Genomic DNA, 20,733 nt, shown 5'->3' with positions numbered 1-20,733 from the left:
GTGATTCATTCTCATTCTTCTTCTTTTCCTACCGCTTTTCCCACACATTTGGGGTCGCGGGTGCGAACTATGTCGCACATGTGGATTTGGCCCTGTTTTACGGCCGGATGCCCTGCCTGCCGCCAACCCTATATGGAGGGATGTAATCAGAATTGCGTGTTTCTGTGGTGGTTGGTAGTGTAGTGTGTTGTGTTGTGTGAATATGAAGAGGAGAGTGTTGGGACGGACACAAACACCCAGTCCCTGAGCCAGAAGAATTAATTAAAAGCGATTAAAATCCCCGACCTGGCCGGGAATCGAACCCGGGACACTCTGAACTGAAGGCCAGTACACTGACCATTCAGCCAATGAGTTGAACTGTGATTCATTCTTATTCAATGTAGAATATGTATTTCCTATCTTGTTAGAACATTGAACTTTACACTGCATGTTAAAGTCAAGGACTCCTTTTAAGTGTAGTTCAAACAGTTGAGTTGGAGAGTAATCATGGTTCTGAAAAATGGGCAAATAAATGTTTACCTTTGTCCCAACCTACACTATTTTATTTTTATATCTATAGTATACCATATTACGACAACATTGACTCATTGACTGGGCATGATAGTTACATTGCCATTGGCTTCTCCCCGAGGCAGCCTTGGTTCCGTATCCTTGCCACTGTAGTCCTGCTGAGTGTAATTCATATTATGTTCCATTCAGGCTGTCCACTATTGTAATTTTTATGACAATTTCTGGAAAACGTCCCCTTATCACAGATATCATTGATATATTTATAAGCTATAAATTTCATTTTTGTTCCGTATTGAAGTGCAATTGTATTGCAAAGGTGGACCCTCTTGTCAATTTATTTTTGTAATATCATTGACATAACACATGCAGATTCCTGCTTCAATCAATCATGCTTTCAGTTTTTCATGTGCTCAAATTCTACTCCAACTCCAAGCTGATTCTCTGAAATCTGTTCACATCTCCACACAGCTCATCCTCATCCTTGTCACCATCACCGTCACATCTATAAATATAAGAGCATCAAAAATGTTATCTGCCTCTTTCAGAGATATACTAGCAATCTGCTTAACAGTCAGTCTAAATGAAAGCTAAGAGGAAAAACTGTAACTGTTGTGGTAGTTCCATACATGTCCAATGTTGACATTTGTTAACACAGTATTTTTCATGTTTCTGTAGGTATCTTCAAATTTTCATATAGAGTAAATGTAAGATCTGTAGATTGCTTGTATTTTAAACTCTAAAATGGCATTGCTGTTAAGGACAACAGAAAGTGGCTCATTGTGACAGAGACTTCACAAATAACAATATCCAGCAATCACTCTCTTCCTAAGCTGCCAAACTGAGTATGATTATTTCTGGGCTCCTGTAATAGGTACATACTAGCCTCGAAATAATAAAACCACATCTGAAGAAGGATATAAGTTGACCATTGTTATAACAAAGCAAGTGGATGCACAGTTTGGGTCATGTAGTTATCAGCTTGCATTCTGGAGGTAGTATTCTTGAACCCCACTGTCTGCAGCCCTGAAGGTGGTGTTATGTGGTTTCCCATTTTCACACCAGCCATATGCTGGGGCTGTACCTTAACTAAGGCCACGGTCGCTTCTTTACCATTCCTAGCCCTTTCCTAAACCATCATCGCCATAAGACCTATCTGTCAGTGCAAAGTAAAAAAAATAAATTTTATGTCTACATTTGTTAGGAATAAACAGATGAGATTTAAAGATATGAATGAAGTCTTTACAAAATTTAATGCATAACATTCTTCACTGTGAATTGTTAATAGACTTAGCGATGAAAAACATAGATTACAAGTAACAAGCTTTATCATCCTCATTTTTTTAAAACCCGTATTGACTTGAAAATCAAAGTAGCAAATATTTAAGAATTTAAGTAGCAAATATTTAAGAATATGGTTAAATATTGTATTTAAGTGGTCCGCCTATTCAATACTTATTTTAAAAATCTAGAACATGTTTCTTCCCCTAAGGGACATCATTAGTTAGAATATTTCACAAAATACATCAGATATAAAATCATATTAATAGACTAGCAATTACCCATGGCTTCGCTCGCGTGGATTTCATAATTTGATCAGAGTAATCGTTTCTCCGCATTGTACTAAGAGACTATCTGAAAATTCCTAAAGTATAAAAATTCAACCAAAAATTGAGTTTCATTTACCCCAGAAATTCTTTGTAAACCATGTTTGTGGTATTACCTTTTGGGGCTAAGACGACCATGCGACATAGAACTGTACATGCGAGGAACAGACTTCTCTCAAGTCAAAAAATAAATACATGTTCCTTTATTTTTAAAGGAGATTCCAAATATCTATTCCCACATCTGTAACACATACAGTTTTTGAGATATACATAAGTATTCCCATAAAAAGAATTCAACCCCTTGATCAGTCCATCCCCTACCCCCACCTAAGTGTATCTTCCGAAAAAAAAAATATACATGTTTCCTTATTTTTAAAGAAGATTCCAAATATCAGTTTTCACGTCTGTAACATTTTCAGGTTGTCCCTTTGGGGAAGAAACATGCTCTAGATCAGGGCCTCTCAGGGTGCATGCGCGTGGTGCATGCACTGTGCACGGTGCAAAAGACTACTTCGCTTGGTTGACCAGAGTGCAGACCCCCCACTCCTCTTTCCCTACACCTGCCTCACCCGTTCGGTCTGTCTCCGCGTTCCTCACCTTCACTGCTGTTTCTCCCCCACTGCGAAATGTTTACGTGTGGTGAGCGGAGACGCTCAGTTGTATGGGACAAGGTTACCAGTGTTATTAAAAAAACCTCTTCTTTCAGTTTAGTTCGAGGGTCCCATTTCCGAAAGGCGCTGGACCAGGGTACTAAACAACTTTACAGATGGTGCACGGCATGCTGGATATTTGTCGGCATGTACTGTAGATTATGTTTGGTTTGAGTAGTGTCCTTCTCTAGCTCTTCTTTTCCTTTTTCCTTGCAATTATACCAGTAATGTCTGAAATAAGGGATCGGCTGACAGCAATTCTGAGAGCGTTCTTTAAATTACAATCAGAAATACTAGCACGCAATCTAGTTTTCGTACAAGCCAAAACAGAAAAATACCTTTCACATATACATGTTGAACCAAACATATAAATAGTCTTAGCTGCTTCTCGATGTAGCTTAGGAAAATCTTCCTTCGACATATTCTGGTAGAATTTGGGCAAAGTCTTTGTATGGAAAAACAGATCTTTTTGACGGCAAATCTATTAATTCAAATTGCAAATCAGGAGATACACTTTCAACTGCTACCGAAAAGGGCTTTACAAAGACATCAAGCATTGGCTGCAGGTCAGTAATATCCTGTAACGAGAAACACACTTTTTGAAAATAAAAGTTATGTTTTTAATATATAAAATACTTTGGAATACCAAAAGGGACATATTTACATAAAGAGGTATTGTGGACGAATGTTTTCTAATTGCATGTTACGCTTGTACACTTAAAATCATCTACTTTTTTACAGTTGACGGTATACCGGTACTTTACCTGGAATCGGTCGCTAAACTCGTTTTCAAGGGATTGTAGCACCTCGACGTACTTTTCAAAGTGTGCTCCTTCCCGCACAGATGCTGTCAAACAAAACCATAGTAACGTTTTGAGTAAACCACTTTGTAAAACCTAGAGTATTTATTAAAGATTATAATATGTATATATATCGCTTACCTAGCTCAGGGAAGTGTTCCGTATTTTTTTCCTAAAGGTTGTGTTTGAGGAGTTGAAGTTTTTGTTGGAAAGCCTTAATCTTGCTGACCATGTCTTTGATTAGATGATTTTCTTTTTTGAGTTTAAAACTTAGATCATTTAGAAGAGCCATAATATCTGCTAAAAATCCTAAGTCAGCTGCCCATTCAGAGTCATGTAAAAGTGGCTCTGGACGTCCTTTTTCCACCAAAAACTCAGCAACAGCGTGGCGTATTCGAAAAAATCGTAAAATCACCTTTCCCTTGCTTAACCACCGTACCTCTGTATGGTAGGAGATATCGGGATACTCTTCCTCAAGTGAAACCAAAAATTCTTTGAATTGGCGATGAGTGAGCCCGTGAGAACAAATATAGTTCACGATACGCACAACTACGTTCATCACGTCTTGAAGACCAATAACTTTTGCACAAAGAGCCTCTTGGTGAGCAAAACAATGAATGGATGGCAAATACGGCATATTAAGCTTTTTCCGCAGTAAACCAGTGAACCCTTTTACTTTACCGCGCATTGCTGGCGCCCCGTCTATTGTCACGGAAAATAGCTTTTCCCAAGTGAGTCCTATTCCTTCAGCTGCCATTTCGACCGCGTCTAAAATATCCGCACCTGTAGTAGTGTCCTTCATTGAAATCATATCTAGGAGCTCTTCCGTTACATGCAGGTCGTCGTCTACACCACGTAAAAAAATGGCTAACTGGGATGTGTCGCTAATATCCGTTGACTCATCAAGTGCAATGGAATACGCTAAGAAGTCTTGTTTTGGCTGCCAATTGTTCACGCAAATTCCCTGCAATGTCGCTGATTCGTCGAGTTATTGTCATACTGGACAGTGGTATTCTGCTGTATGCTGGAGCTAATGTAGGGTTCATTGTCTTTACTATGTCCAACAAAATACTCTTTATTAGTGGCCGTTCCATAAACGGCTTCCCAGCTCTTGCTAGCCGTAAAGCAACTTTATAACTTGCTCTAAGAGCAGCGTGACTACACCCTTCATCTTCCTCGCCCTAAATTAGATATATTAAAGAAGTGTATTAGAAATACAGATACATGTTTGAGAGGAATGTAAACATAATTTTAAAGGAATGCAGAACCCGTAACCAAACTGAAAATGCTACAGTACTGGAACAAACCTCATTTGTGGATATAGAATGCTCTTCTTCAAGATGTTTCAACTTCCTTAATTCTTTCTCTATGGCGTCTCCTATGATTTCACAATAATGTTCCAAATGTAGTCTGTAGTAGTGTCTTTCAATAGACGATTTTCTTACGCACGTAATTATCGTCCCACAGATTATTTGGCGTTATCGTCACGACAGACAAAAAACATGAAAGTTCCCAGTTCGATTGAAATGGACTTTCGGCAGTCTTTGCTTTCTTCGAAACAGGTTGCTCCATTATTATGTTGTCGTCGTGCGCTTATCCATTTCACTGATAAACACGTCATCTACCACCAAACGCTTCGTCGCTCTCAGCACACGACACCATCCGAGTCATGCCGAGTATCGCCGAGGGGAACCGATGCACAGTGCACAGAGCCTATGCACCTCGCTCTGCACGCGTGAGAGTTTCGGCGTTTGAGAGGCCCTGCTCTAGATCAAAATAAATATGTATTGAATAGGCGGACTGCTTAAATACAATATTTAGGTATGAAATGAAAGTCCACAACCTGTTTCCAGTCATTCGACTGGGTCAGGAATAGAATGAATGAAGCCCCCATCTGGCGGCAAGGATGGGAATTGTGCTGGCTGCTGAAGCCTGTCGCACTCCTCTGGGGAAATGATTAATGAATGACAGATGAAACAAAATTATACTGGAGATTGTTGCTGGAATTAAATACGACAGGGAAAACCGGAGTACCCTGAGAAAAGCCTGTCCTGCCTCCGCTTTGTAATATTTAAGTATATTTGTAAATATTTGCTACATGAAAAACATAGTCATAGTAGTTGAATACATCTGACTATTAGGAAGGATGTCAAATCATTGCAAGGAGGATTTTACCTAGAGAAAATTAATCTGCAACATCTGTGTTGTAATATTGTGTAACATGAACATATTATGTAATGAATTACTCCTTCTGAATTGCATGAGTTGAAAAGAATAATATGTTTTAAACTACTTTAGTTACAAATTACTCCAACATTTGCAGACCATTTACATGGGCCGTAGTTAGTTTTGTAATTCTGAGAGTCGTTACCAACAATTTTTAACTAAGGATGATAAAATTTATAAGAGTTAGCTTAGAGTAATATTTGTAGATATAACTTCTGAATCAATTTGCTCGTTCCTATTATCTGATGTGGTATAAAAATGTAGTTAGCTTTATGCCCCCCCCCCCTTCCCCAGTAGGGTTAATTAAATCACGTGAATGTTGAAATTACATGGCAACTTTAAAGTGCAATTTCTCCATACTGTAAAGATTCATTCTGATGATAGTTTTCTCCACTAAACATTTTTGTAATTATTCAAAGTTGATTTCACAGACACTGAAGTACCATACTTCTAGAAATTTTTGTCATCAAATTTTTGTTTGGCTGGATGTGTTTAAATAGCAGTCTGTCTTTATTATTTAGAGCATTATGATTTGGATACGTTTTTAGTACCCACAGATAGAATAAACTAACTCTTGTATTACATTGTATTTTCCTAGCGCACTGTTATAACTGTGGCAGCAATTCTTTATTCAAAGTCGGGCTGAATATCTTGAATGATATAGCACTAGCCTTGTAAGCCCATGTTGATGGGTTCAATCCCAACTGAGTCCAGAGATATTTAAAGGTACTCAAATACATCAGTCTCACGTCAGATTTAAGAGCGAATGAAAGAACTCCTGCGGGACAAAACTTCAGCCACTCAGAGTCTCTGAAAACCATAAAATTAATTAGTAATATGTAAAGCAGCAGTTCTGTCACTTCATGGATATCCCTCTGTATCTATGAACATCTTCAATCTTCTCTCACATTCAGTAACCTCTCATCATCAATTTTTGCATCACCTCTAGCCTCACCACTCAACCTAAATTTTGTGGATAGCTTCGTTAAATGTTTTCGTATTCAGTGTGACTTTTTCATAACAGAAACTCTCCTCTCTTATTCCCATCCCAGTCTGCAATTATTTCACTATGTTAAGGTCTGTTTCCTCCAGCTTGTGCTCTTCAGCAAAATTAGTTTGGGCACAAAATGATGTGGGGACAGTTTGTTGTGAACGAACTTCCTTCTTGCAACATTTTATAGTGTACAACTGAAAGCTCACTGCATTGGCTGTGGTGTATGATGATTATCTTTTTCTTAACAAATTCTCCCATCCTGAGGGAAGTATACTTGGCTCAAATACTGAACTGCTCAGTCTGCTGCCATTTCATATATCCTACTTGATATTCATTGTCTATTCCTATTTGGTATATCCTATTTTTGATATTGAGTGTTGTTCTTTTTTTTTACACAAAATCATTTCCATTGTTGAAATGTTATTTTGCACCCACTTTATATGGTGTGAGTTCTGAAATATTAAACTGCAAGTTCTTGACAGACTGTTCAGTGTTGTATCATCAGCATATGTAAGGAAAAGTTTATTTCTTTTCTGTCTTAGAGAATCTTACCCCCATTAGTGGAGTGTGAAACCAGTAACATTATTATTAGAATCTTACCATACCAATTTAGTCTTTTCAGTGAATGATTCATGTGAAGGAACAGTAGAAGTTGCAATTTAATTGGGAAAATAAATGTAAACATTTTGATACTGTGTTTTGAGTTGATCACAGGGACACAGCAAGATACTTGTTGCTCTTCTGCATGATTCAAACTGTTCGAATATGAAATTGCGTTCGCAGTTTATTTTAGTTCTTGAAAACTAAAACAAAAAACATATTTTGCAATGATTGAGAAAAGCATTTGGAGTATGAATGTTTTATTTTTAAATATTTATTTTTATATAGCTCACTGTAAATCACATTTGTGTTAACATGAGTAGGAGAACCTCAATCCATGATTATTGATCATTCAATAAGTTTCTCTTGGAAACACTTTAGTATAGTTTTTCCCATATATCACAGCTGTTACTTGAGTGACTTATATTTACTCAGATTGCTTCCTACCTTTTAACTTGCTATCTATTGTTCCATGTTATGTGAAAATAATTTGAAATTTTCATATCTTAGTAGAGAGTTTGAACTTGGGTAAGTTTAATTTGGTAATTATATACTTAGGTACATAATTTTATGAAATATACTAGTGTCCAAAATTAAAGCAACAAATGGAAATTCTTTCCTCCTTTAATTTTTTAAATCACAAAATAGTATCAGATTTAGTCAAATATAAAGTACAAACAAAGTAAACATTGTAACATTATTTGCTCATTTGTTCTTGATGAATGAACAGTCACAAACCACCATTGTCTGCTTTTCTACAAAATGTATCCACTTTCACGAACACCAAAACACGGGTTACTTCTTGGTAGGGTGTGTGATCACCTCCGGCAGCAATACAGGCCCACCAATGACATGACACACTGTGAATAATGTCACCAGTCTCATTTTGCACCATTAATTTCCATTCTTCCTATACAGCAACTCTTAACTCGTGGAGAGTGCCTGGAGGAGTTGGACGTGAAGCATTTAGTCTCCCAAGAGCATCCCACATGGGCTGTATCGGGTTTCAGTTGGGAGGGCAAGCAGCAATCCATGCAAAAAATATTGTTAAGTTTTCAGGAAGACATCAACCAGCTGTGCTCTATGACGGTATGTATTATGATCCATCAATATGAAATCGGGGCCCACAGCACCTCAAAACAAACGAACATGAGTTGCCAAGATGTCGTCACAATACCTGATGGCCGTCAAACTTGCCAGTTTGCCTGTACAACTTCATGGAGAGGTGTTTGAATTGTTATCATGCCACTTCACACTGTTATTGATCCACCTAATGTTGGTCCCTTTCTGCAATGTTTGAGGGCCAAACCCGAACAGTGCTCCAGATTCTCACCAGATGCGAATCCATTGTGAATCATTCTGAAGACCAAATCGGGACTCGTCCATTAAGAGAACATTGGCCTGCCGTACAGCTGTCCAGGTGACATGTTGTTGACTCCGCTCTATATGTTGTCATTTGTATACACGCGGCACGGGGTACACATACAGCTGATCCCTGTCGGTAAAGGCCACTCTGCCTAAGCCATCTTTACACCATTTGCCTCAATACAACTGTTGCAGTGGCTGCTGTGAGATCAGGTGCCAGCTGCTATGTAGTCCTCCGGTTGTACCGTCTCATCCTTATGGTCAAGTAACGGTCCTCTCTTTTGGGTGTTACACTTGTTCATCCTTGTGCTGGCCTTCAGAACACAATTTTGGACTCTAATGCCACATCCAAGAAACAACAGACTGATGTACGTTAATCCATCTGGCCACTTACGCTTGCGACTCTCCAGCTTTATTCCTCCAGCAGCGGCGTAGCGAAGGCCAAGCTGGTGTCTCCCCTCCACTTACCCACTACTTGTCCAGCTTGTTCACGATTGTGCCTGCCATCTGTTGTAAAAATATCGACTTACCGGTTTAACAAGCTGAATCACCCACTCTTCCTCCTGATTGGTCGTCATCTTCATCAGTGGTGTCCATTGCATCTCCTTTAGTCTATGCCACTATCAGTATTCTGCTACCCAAAAAGCTGGAACCGTAAAATGATGAGGATGATGATGATGATTGATGACATGACCCATTTAGAAAAATTCTCTCGTCACCATAAGACACATCTGTGTCGGTGCGACGTAAAGCAAAAAAAAAAATAATAAAAAAAAAATTCTCGTAGTTCATCTCGATGTGATAATTACAAAACACACTCCCCGCCTTTTAAATGAGCTGTGCACTGAGTAAAAACCCATCTGTTGATCCAATGTGAACTACAATATTAGTCTATTAATTCCACTTGCGGTGTCCATTACCCCATATATCCCAGGGCCTTGCCAACATATATGAAATGTGAGGTTATTGTCCACCCATGTTCCATTGAGGAAAATCACTGGCTTCCTGTCTGCTCTGAACTGTCACCCTTTCATAAAATAGCGACATCTCCAATCCGTAATGTCACGTCTCTATACTGACACCTTCCTCTTACTGATTGAACGCTTCCAAACAAATCCTGGGTCTCATAATGTATCCCTGATAACATCCTTTTGCCAAGGGAAATTGAATTTTTCCTCAATTGCAGACAATAACTTACCAACACTTGGTTGATGCAGATGTCCTCCATAGTCTGTCGAATCACCTCTATCAAACTCGTCTACTTCCGCTTTCTTTTTACCTAGTTGCCACTTCCTCACAAGGGAGAGGATGGTTGCCCAGTTGTACTTCCTCATAGAAAAACAATAATCATCACCATCACTCTTCACAGAGGATGGTGAAGTACATTCGAGTTTGTCCAGTCACTGGTTTTGTATTTGTACAATGCTGCTGAGATTTTTACCTGTGTAAATAGATGTCCTTTTATTAGGACATGTTGCGTGTTATAGGTACTCTGCATTAGTGTCTTTCAGAATCTTAACCACATTCTATCATTAGAAGACTATATCCAAATTCTTGGGAAACACAAATCAATGCTTATTTCAACAGAGTAACACAAACACCGAATTATGAAAGCTTAACGTTGTGACACAGTCGTTGACTGGACATTTTTCCCAATAGCTCAATTTCTTCTCAGGGTATCCGATTGTCAAGTAAAATCTATAGATTTTACCCTAGGTTTCGCTTTACGTGAGGTCGAAGAGAATAGCGATCCACGGTAAACTTATCTGCGGTCGTTTGATATAGACATAATATCAATTAATTATTTCTCCTAACTAAGGTACCAACGACGTGAGAACTCAGTATATTCAAATTGGGTAAATACCCATTCGTTAGTTCACATATCTTATCAACTAACTTATCAACTATGTCAAGATGAAAGAATTCATAACACACCAAATTATAGAAAAGCACAATAATAGTATTTATTGAATAAACAGATGCCCTATGAAAATGTAATCTGATTTGGGGTAGTATTTGTCTGGTATTATTTACAAGTAAAGTTCAGAGTCAGCGCTGGCTCGTAGAAAAAGAAAATAAATATAACGTTAAGTTATGTACATCAGTTCTGTCATGAATTCAAAATCGGATACAAATATTTACAATTAATCACTGGATTCCTACGGTCCTCCTTGAAATCAAGTCCTTGAGACGACACCAATATCATTATGTTGTTAGCATTGCTCAGTTTCATTATAAACCTAAGCTAAGTAGATCTGAGTAGACGTACAGTTAATCTGAAGTGAATGTAAGATCAACAAATAGATCTAAGCTTGAAAATAATTCTGAATTATAACTTCGAACTATATATCTCAATTATATTTGGATTATGAATAATATTTAAATTATACGTTGCAAATCATAAATCTGAACTCATTTATTTGTTCTCTCTTCAGTGTTGCACATGGCTTAACGATTTACGGACTAAGGCATTTCCCCCTAGTGCCTGTTAAATCTGGCTTCTAGCCTATCATTTCCCTAACCATTACTCATTGAAAGAATGTAAATTCCAACAAACTCCGTTTCAGGATAAATAAGCTATCTATCTAACTTCAACATAAGTTTTTGGTCGACATACACACGTATTTGAGACTGAATTCTTATGTGCAGTCGTAATATAAATAATACGTATTTGTACATGGGAATATATCACCGCATTTATGGGTATCCTGAATGCATTTGGTCAAGATCATCGTCATAAAACATATGATAATATTCTCGTAATTGGAACAAAGCATCTACAATTGACATATAATCCCGTCATAAATTCAATTCTACTTCAATGAATTCCATCCATACCTTGGTTTAGCTCATCTCCGCGGTGTGGTCAATTTCACGTACCTGTATCCTTTCACATAATTCCTTTCCTATAATAAGTGTGGCATGGCATATCCTAAGCTGCAGGCACTCCTTGGCCTCTACGTAATACATAAATAAATCTCCGCATTTCATATACAACAACATACTTCGTCGAGTTACCACTATTGTAACCATATTTCCACATTCACTTAACATCTTAACTATCATAGCCTCCATAACAACGTCGCGATTATCTTAACTTTACCATGTCAAAATGCCACAATTCCTTTCTCATAAACGCATTTCAATATCGCTGTTTATCATAACCCTAAAGCTGAGTTCAATGCACTTATTGCGAAGCAAAGAGTACGTGATTCTATGCATTCATTACCACCGCGCATACCAACGTGACGTAGACATATAGTATAACAAATATGAATTCATTGCAATTCCACAATGTGTCATTACTATCAGCTGTTATTAAAGACACTTCTTTCCACTTGTAGTTACTCACGAGTTATTCTGACCAAAATGCGGTGATGGATATATATATATAACATACAAGAATCTTATTCTACACTGCATAATCGTATTACTATGGACTTAAATATCTCACACATCACTTTCATTATTCACTTGCACTTTAAATTCCACGGTTTCTATAACCAACTTATCGGCACATGCCAAAAGCACCTGTGTACGCGAACCAAAAACTATGTAATTAAATAATGTAAATGACTTAGCTCGCTTATCGTTACATCTGGTCCAGCCGTTCCGCCTCCACTCGGATGTAGTTGCCTCTGCGGTCAGGTCGCCTGGTAGGTCCTCGGCCTCCTCATCATGGGTTGGTCAACTGGTTTCCCATTGCCTTCCTCATCATGGGTTGGTGGTCTGGTTTCCCATTGCCTTCCTCATCATGTGTTAGTGGTCTGGTTTCCCATTGCCTTCTTCATCATGGGTTGGTCTTCCGGTAAGGATGTACTGCTCCCCCAGCTCGGTCCATCATGCGTATTTAGCAAGCCATCATCATGCTATTTCTGTTAGCAACAAAAATGCAGATTTCAGAGCAGTAAATAGCCATGGTATGTTCCATTCGATGATAATAATTCCTCAATTATTATTTCCTTTGCTGCTCTCAGAGGTGAATTTAATTTCGTCGGGTTTAAGTTCCGCGTATATATATCTATATCGGCTGCTTCCCGCAAATGTTGAAAAAAATTGTTCTTCTTCTCTTGAAACTAAATTCAGCTAGTCTTCTTCCCGTATGAGAATCTTTTTCCTAGGTTTCACTTGCTTCTTCCTTGTGGAATGTAGCTCAATTACTGTCGAGATCCTCCCACGCGTATTTCGTCGTATCTTGCCTATTTTATATTTTTTTTATCGCCTTTCATCAGCTGGTGAATTACGTCGTTTCTTTACTATGACGATCCCTTTTTCTCAAGTACTTCTACTAAATTTTTCCGTCTTCTTCAAATTACTTAGCGCGTTCGCCAATTGCGTCTTCACCCTCCAATGAAAATTTTTAAGATGGAGTTTTTTAACAATCCGTTGTCTTCTTTTTTTTTTTTCATAAAAAAAATGCATTTGACAGTCCACTGTCCGTAGTGCCTTCAATATATGACCGTTCCGTGACGTGTATGGCCTTCATATAATATCACATTAGATATCTATTCCTTGCATCTTATAGATCAGATGGGCCATACCTTCACTCAGCGCCATTTTGAAAGCTGTCTACGAGATGTAAATGGGCACAACGTTTACACAGCTTCTTCCTGATATTCTGCTTTGATGATGTTATTGTTCTGTGCATACTCATGCTAAAATGCCTCCCTTGCACTCCGACTCAACTCTGTATCCCATTTTTAATAACTGTTACTGTTAGTAACTCCTTTCTGCTCCAAATTAAATGACATGATGATGTGCCTCGTGAATGTCCAACAATTTCATCTATTGTGGCAACGTAAAGCTAATACAAATGGATACTGGATAACGATAGATACACATTTAACACTAAATAAAATATCACTTTATAATAATTGAGGGGCGTTTTCACAAAGCTTGTCTAGAAGAAACTTTTTTTCAGGTGAGCTGTTTTTTTTTTTCAAATACACCCATATAATGATGAATTTTAAAAAATTATATTTGTATGATGTATTTAAATATTAGAATGGAATAGTTGAATGTATTTGGAAAAAGTAATTTATTTTTATGTAGAATATATAAGTAAATTTCTAGAATTTTTACAAAATGCATTATCTGCACTTATTATTATGAAGTTTGCATCAAATATCCACTATGTTTCACTTGTCATATGGTATAGTAACACTGTTATTAACACAAACACACTGACATTACATAATTACGTTGTACATTTCTACAAACAATTTAAAATTAACCTTCTTTCATTCATGCTATTTATGAATAAGTGTCAAGTTTTTTTTCCACAGTACTCTGCATTAGTGTCTTTCAGAATCTTAAGCACATTCTATCATTAGAAGACTATATCCAAATTCTTGGGAAACACAAATCAATGCTTATTTCAACAGAATAACACAAACACCAAATTATGAAAGCTTAACAACGTTTACATAGCTTCTTCCTGATATTCTGCTTTGATGATGTTATTGTTCTGTGCATACTCATTGAACACGCCCCAGTAAAACATCTTGGCTTCCTCTGATTCTGTGTCAAAATATTCATCAACTTCTTTACATCAACACTTATTGTATGTCGTGTTTTCTCAGTTTAACCTCCAATGTCTTGTCCATATTTCTCAGTGTTCTTACACCTTTCTTCAATGTTTCCACCTTAATCATAGGTCCTGCATATGTTGTCTTTGTGTGTATTTCATCTTTGAAAAGTTGAAGCACACATATCTCACTGAGTTTAAATGGCAGCTTATTCTTCAGTAGAGTTGCAGATGTGGTATTCAAGTCAAAATTCATCTAATCTATGCCAAGGACTAATCATTTGCCATATTTTCCAAGAATAACATAATACTGCAAAGGTACAGTGATTGTATCTAAGCACCTATACTCCTCCTCCTCAATATTCCCAAAGATATAATCTGGTGGTAAATAACTGTGACCTCTGATGGGGAAAATAGTGATCTTCCTGAAAGTCATCGACTTTTCATTTATCCTCATTAATGCGGCCAGCATTGTAGAATTTTTATTTTGTGAGAAGCAGGAATCAGAGAAGAAAAAATGGAAACCTACAACCTGTTTTCCTATCAATGACTGGGTCAGGGATGGGATGAATGAAGCCCCCAACTTGCGGCGAGGATAGGAATTGTACCGGCTGCCGAGGCCTGTTGCACTCAATTAGAGAAGAATTGAAGGATATTTTTCTTTTCCCTGCGTAACTTTGCTTCCATATCCATATCCAGAATGTTGGAGTGAATATTGCTGTGCGCATGAGATGTTGGAGCCTCGAGAACTTTGTGTTTCCTGTCATGTGTAATGGGAAACATTTTCACACTTTTCACTCTGTAGTTGTAGCACTGTTGTCCAGCTCCATGGCTAAACGGTTAGCATGCTGGCCTATGGTCATGGGTCCCGGATTTGATTCCCGGCAGGATCAAGAATTTTAACCATAATTGGTTAATTCCGCTGGCACGGGGGCTGCTTGTATGTGTTGTATTCATCATCATTTCATCCTCATCATGACGCATAGGTCACCTATGATCGTCAAATCAAAAGACCTGCATCTTGCGAGCCAAACTTGTGCTCGAACACTCCCGGCACTAAAAGACATACGCCATTTTGTTTTTGTAGCACTGTTAACTTATACAGCCACACCTGATGGCTATACAGTATTTCTCCAATGGGAAGTTTGAGAAGTGGCTGGTTCTGCTAGCTGTCAAAACAGTTATTAATAACATCATCTTTAGTGATTTTAATATGTGGAAAAATTGTTTAGCTTTCAACTTGTGACTCACTTCTCAATTATTTTATTTCAAAATCAAAATCTCTTTATTTGCAAATGAGGTGTCTACCTCGGTGGCAAATGGTACACTAAAATACATTATTGTCAAGCACTAAATTTTAAATTAACAGGAGACAAAGAAAATGTTCCTAGAATACAATATTATACAATTTACGCTAATAATTTTTTTCTATTAAACACACACATCATCCTTAATAAATTTATATTGTTTACAAAATTCTACTTATAATATCTTACAAACATAGTCAACTCATATACAGTACGGTATGTGAAATTACTTCTAATAATACTATACAACTGGTATAAGATTAAAATTAACACTGAATTTATTTACATATTTATATTTTACCCATTTTGGAACCTAAGTAGCATAACGACCTGCTGCGTCTTAACCAGAGCCCCTTTTGCCACCACTTTTCAGAGTTCCTGAAGGGCATTCACAGCTACCGTAGCGGTCCCAGGGCCCTCGAAGTCCCCACTGTACTTCACCCCTACAGGCAGTCCCCTACTTGGGCTGTCCAAACTCCTTAGACCAGGGGATGGAATTAATTTAATCACACACATTTATTATTTACAATATCCTGCACTGGTCGAATGCCCTCTAACATTTAATTTATTATCTCTGTTGTTGTTGTTTATTCTCTTCTTGAATATCTGTACAGATTTTGGAAAAGGATCAAACACTACCCCTGGTAAACTGTTCCACTCCTTCACGCCCTTCCCAATGAAAGAAAATTTACCCCAATCGCTTCTGCTAAAATTCCTTCTAATTTTGTACTTGTGGTCAGTTCTACCAATATAATTATTTTCCAACCGAAGCCTCTCACGGATATCTCCCCATGCTTCTTCTCCTGTATAGGCTCTATATAATCCTATAAGTCTAGTTTTCTCCCTTCTCTTACATAAAGTTTCCCACCCAAGTTCCTTTAACATTTCTGATACACTACTCTTTCTCATGAAATCCCCTGTTACAAACCTTGCTGCTTTCCTCTGCACACCATCTAGTTCTTTTATTAGGTATTCTTGGTGAGGATCCCAAACACTGTTTGCATATTCCAATAATGGACGAACCATACTTAAGTAACTTTTTCTTTTAATTCTTTGTTGCATCCTTTAAGTAGTCTCATTATGACATGTAGCGATCTGTATGCTTTCCCAACAATGTCATCAACATGACCCTTCCAGTTTAAATTACTTTCAAATCTCACACCTAAGTATTTGCACTTGCCATCTTTTGGGATAACTACCTCATCCAAAGTATATTCAAATTCAGTTTTAAAGCTCCTGTTTGTAAATGTTGTAACAGTTGATTTGCCTCCATTAATCTTCATATTATTTTCTTCAACCCATTCTTGGATACTGTCAAGGTCCCTTTGTAATTCTGAACAATCCTCAATGTTATTTATTTCCCTATAAACAATTATGTCATCTGCATACAATCTTATTTTCGATGTTATATTGTTCCCTAAATCATTTGCGTATATTAAGAAAAGTAACGGACCGATTATACTACCCTGTGCAATTCCCTTCCAGACTTTCTCTTCCTGTGATATATTATTTCCTACTTTGACTTTCTGAACCCTTGAATTTAGAAATGTTCTTATCCAACGTATAACCCTTACATCCAATCCTATTCCCTCCAATTTCTTTAATAATATTCCATGTTCCACTCTATCAAAGGCTTTGGAAAGATCTATGGCTATGCAATCTAACTGGCCTCCTGAATCTAACTGATCTGATATGTCCTGCTGAAATCCCACCAGTTGTGCCTCGCAAGAAAATTTCTTTCTAAATCCATACTGGCTCCTCATGAACCAATTTTTATCATCACATATCCCTCTGATGTACTTTGATATTAAACTCTCCAGTATTTTACAAACTATACTGGTCAGGCTGATTGGTCTGTAGTTCTCTGGTTTCCTTTTATCACCCTTTCCTTTATAAATTGGTATTATTATAGATTCCTTCCATTCCTTTGGTATCACACTATTATTTATGACATAGTCGAAGAGAAATTTTAAATAAGGCACTATATACCACCCCATTGTCTTTAATACCTCTCCAGTAATTTGATCACTTCCTGCTGCTTTTCCTTGCTGAAGCAGTTGGATTTCTCTGAAAATATCTTCATTTGTGAATGAGAAGCTTCTTGTTTCCCTCTGTGTCTCTCCCTCTCTATCTTCTGTTACGGTTTCCAAGTCCTGACAATCTTCTACTGAATCTCGGAATTCCCTACTAAAGAGGTTTGCTTTCTCAGTATCTGTTAAATAGTGTTCACCCCCTTCTCCCACCATTGTAGGAATTTGGATTCCTTTTCCTTTTTGATTCCTAATATATGAATACAGCTTTTTCCATTCCCCTTTGTGGTCATTACCCTCTTGAAGAATGCCATTCATATAATTCTCTTTTGCTTCCTTTTTCACTCTATTCAGTTCCCTCATTAGCTGTTTTCTACTTTCTCTACTCTCCCTACCTTCTTTGATTTTCCTGTTTACTATTCTACATTTTCTTTTTAATTTTCTTATTTCCCTTGTGTAATAAACAGGGTCTGAGGTCATTTTATCCTTCTTAACAGGTACAAATCTCTTCTCTCCTTCCCAAATGATTCCTTTAAATTTAGCCCAAAGTGTATCCACATTATTCCCTTCACTTATCCAACAACTGAATTGTGATTTAAGGTAAGTTCCAAATTCATCAACTTTAGTTTTTCTGTATAACTTCTTGTCTTTTGTGACCCTCTTATTAAGCATTTTTGGTACAAGTCCTACATCCATTATTACAGCCTTATGGTCACCTATTCCTTCAATTACCTCAGTTTTATCAACAATTTCCCATGGTTTAACCAAGAATACATCTAGCAAGTTATTGAGACGAGTTGGTTCTTGTACTACTTGTGTAAATCCTCCCTCCCAAATTAACTTATTTGCCAGTTTCTGTTCATGGGCTTCACTTGCAGCTCCATTCCATTCAACTTCAGGCAAGTTTAGATCTCCCCCAATTATTACCGTATCATTATTGTTTTTATGAGTATAATCTATTATTTTCTCAAATATTTCCATGTCTCTTTCCTCTCTTCCAGGCCTATATGTTCCTATAATTCCCACCTCCTTCATATTATCACAAACTAATTTTATCCCTAATATTTCATCCCTTTCATCAGTAAACCATTCATGCGAACAATAAGTTTCCTTCACCAGAATAAATACCCCTCCTCCCTTTTTATCTCCTCGGTCTCTACAATAGACTGTATACCCTTCTGGAAATACTTCTGTATTACCCACCCCTTCTCTCAACCACGATTCCACTCCTATCACCACATCCGTCTCATAAGATTCCATCAATGTACCGAATTTTAATTGTTTATTTACTACACTCTGACAGTTTACCAAGAGCAATCTCAGACCTCCTTCCTCCCTAAAATTTGACTGTTGCAAATGGGTAACGTTTGACTCATGAGTTGAGAACTTCCCTGGAACCCAGATCCTTGTACATAGATCTTGATTTAAGGGTCTGGGTTTTCTGGCAAGTTTCCCTGTATGTGCCAGTTTAGTGGTATGGGTTTTCTTAAGTACAGATTAGTTTGCAAATCTCTGTTGATAATTGTAGCAATTTGTCTACAGAGAGTTGCTTTTCCATTACCATTTAAATGTAACCCATGTCTAGTGAACATTTGCCTGCCAAGACCTAAAGTATCTACTACATAGACATTTCTAAAACTCTTACTTAATCTCTTGATTTTTATATTTACATCATGTACAGCTTTGTTCACACATGAGTCCTCTAAAAGGTCAAACCTGGGTGGCACATTTACTACAATTACTTTTGAGTCAGGTAGTTTAGAAATCTTACCTCTGAGAGTCGTAATTAATTCCTCACCTTCATTTGCAGCAATGTCATTTGTACCACAATTGTTTTACGTCCAGATCAAAGGCAGCTTTAATTTGTAATAAAAATTGTGCACATGTAGAACATGTATCTGTGTTGGCGTTACCAAATCCTAGATTGAAATATTCGTAAAACACAGAGTTGTACTAAGACAAAGAACATTTCAAACCACCATCTCGAACATGCTCATCACTGAATAGTTTCCACATCATCTTCAAGTTCAGTTCTGGTTACAAATAAGAACGGAAGTTATCTCACTGGGAGTAATGTGCCTCTCTACATTTGTATTACAAAATTTGTATTTTAATCTGCTGTTTCTGCTCTTCATCTTTTTCATTTTCTGCTGACCACTGCGATTTTCTTCTGGAATCTGTCCTGTGATGATATATATTCTAGCCAGGTGTAGTAGTTTATCCTTTGAACAGTATACTGACAAAAGTAGAAGCACATCAGTATCTTTCATTCCTTAATTTTCTACATGGTAAGACATTGTCATGGATCTGTTTCTCTTTTTCTCCTCTTCAGCGGTAGTTCACTCACCTTGCAGGGTTTGCGATGGTCATATATCGGCATAGAAAGATATCCTGCTTCAACTTCGTTTCATTATTATAAAAATTTTCTCTGAAGTGGATGAAGTTAGAGACAAACTAGATGCCAAACAATTTTTATTAATTTTCTTTTCTCCTTCCATGTCAAGATATGGGTACAAGGAATGTTAGGTGTATTACTAGAATCAGCATACCTGGAGGGTTTTTTTTCCCCTCAGTGTTTGTGCTCAGACCTCTTACATCCTCTTGGAACTTCTGGGACTGGTGACACACATTCACTCATTTCTTTGCTTTACTATTATTTAATATTACTCAGATGAATAACATTCTATAGAGTGTTGAAATAACTGTCTTTTCAAACAATGTGAACTGTTCCAACAATGAAAGTTACTATTCAGTAACATGTAACTTAACCACTGTTGGCATGGTGCAGCTGGCACGAATGTCTGTTTAGAAACCTTTGCGTCATAACCACTCTTCCACACAACGTTACTTCTCGCATGCTTCTGAGCACCTCCTACCCTTTAACAGCATTACATTGTCTGCCATTCTCCAAAACTCAGAGCCATTTTCATCTTAAGTAGAAAGGTTGCTGGAATAATCCATTTCACAGCTTGCCTCGGTCTCTCTGGAAACTTATTTCTAATGCACTGTTTAAAATTGATTGCAAGTCCTGTAGATAACAAGTTCTGTGAAAACTCACCAACAGTAGATACAGAGCTTTAATAAGTTTCTTGTTTTTAAACATCAATTTTCTGAAGTGTT

General features: G+C 37.4%; 1 protein-coding gene across 1 annotated transcript in view; it reads left to right on the top strand.

Annotated features, from left to right (window-relative positions):
- Git (ARF GTPase-activating protein GIT1) overlaps positions 1 to 20,733 on the top strand; it is a 510,246-nt gene that overhangs the window by 470,554 nt on the left and 18,959 nt on the right. The window lies entirely within an intron of this gene.

Source organism: Anabrus simplex, chromosome 2, assembly GCF_040414725.1.
Source record: "Anabrus simplex isolate iqAnaSimp1 chromosome 2, ASM4041472v1, whole genome shotgun sequence".
NCBI lineage: Eukaryota > Metazoa > Arthropoda > Insecta > Orthoptera > Tettigoniidae > Anabrus > Anabrus simplex.
Note: the sequence above shows the minus strand (reverse complement) of the source record. Positions and strands in the feature narration are given on the sequence as shown.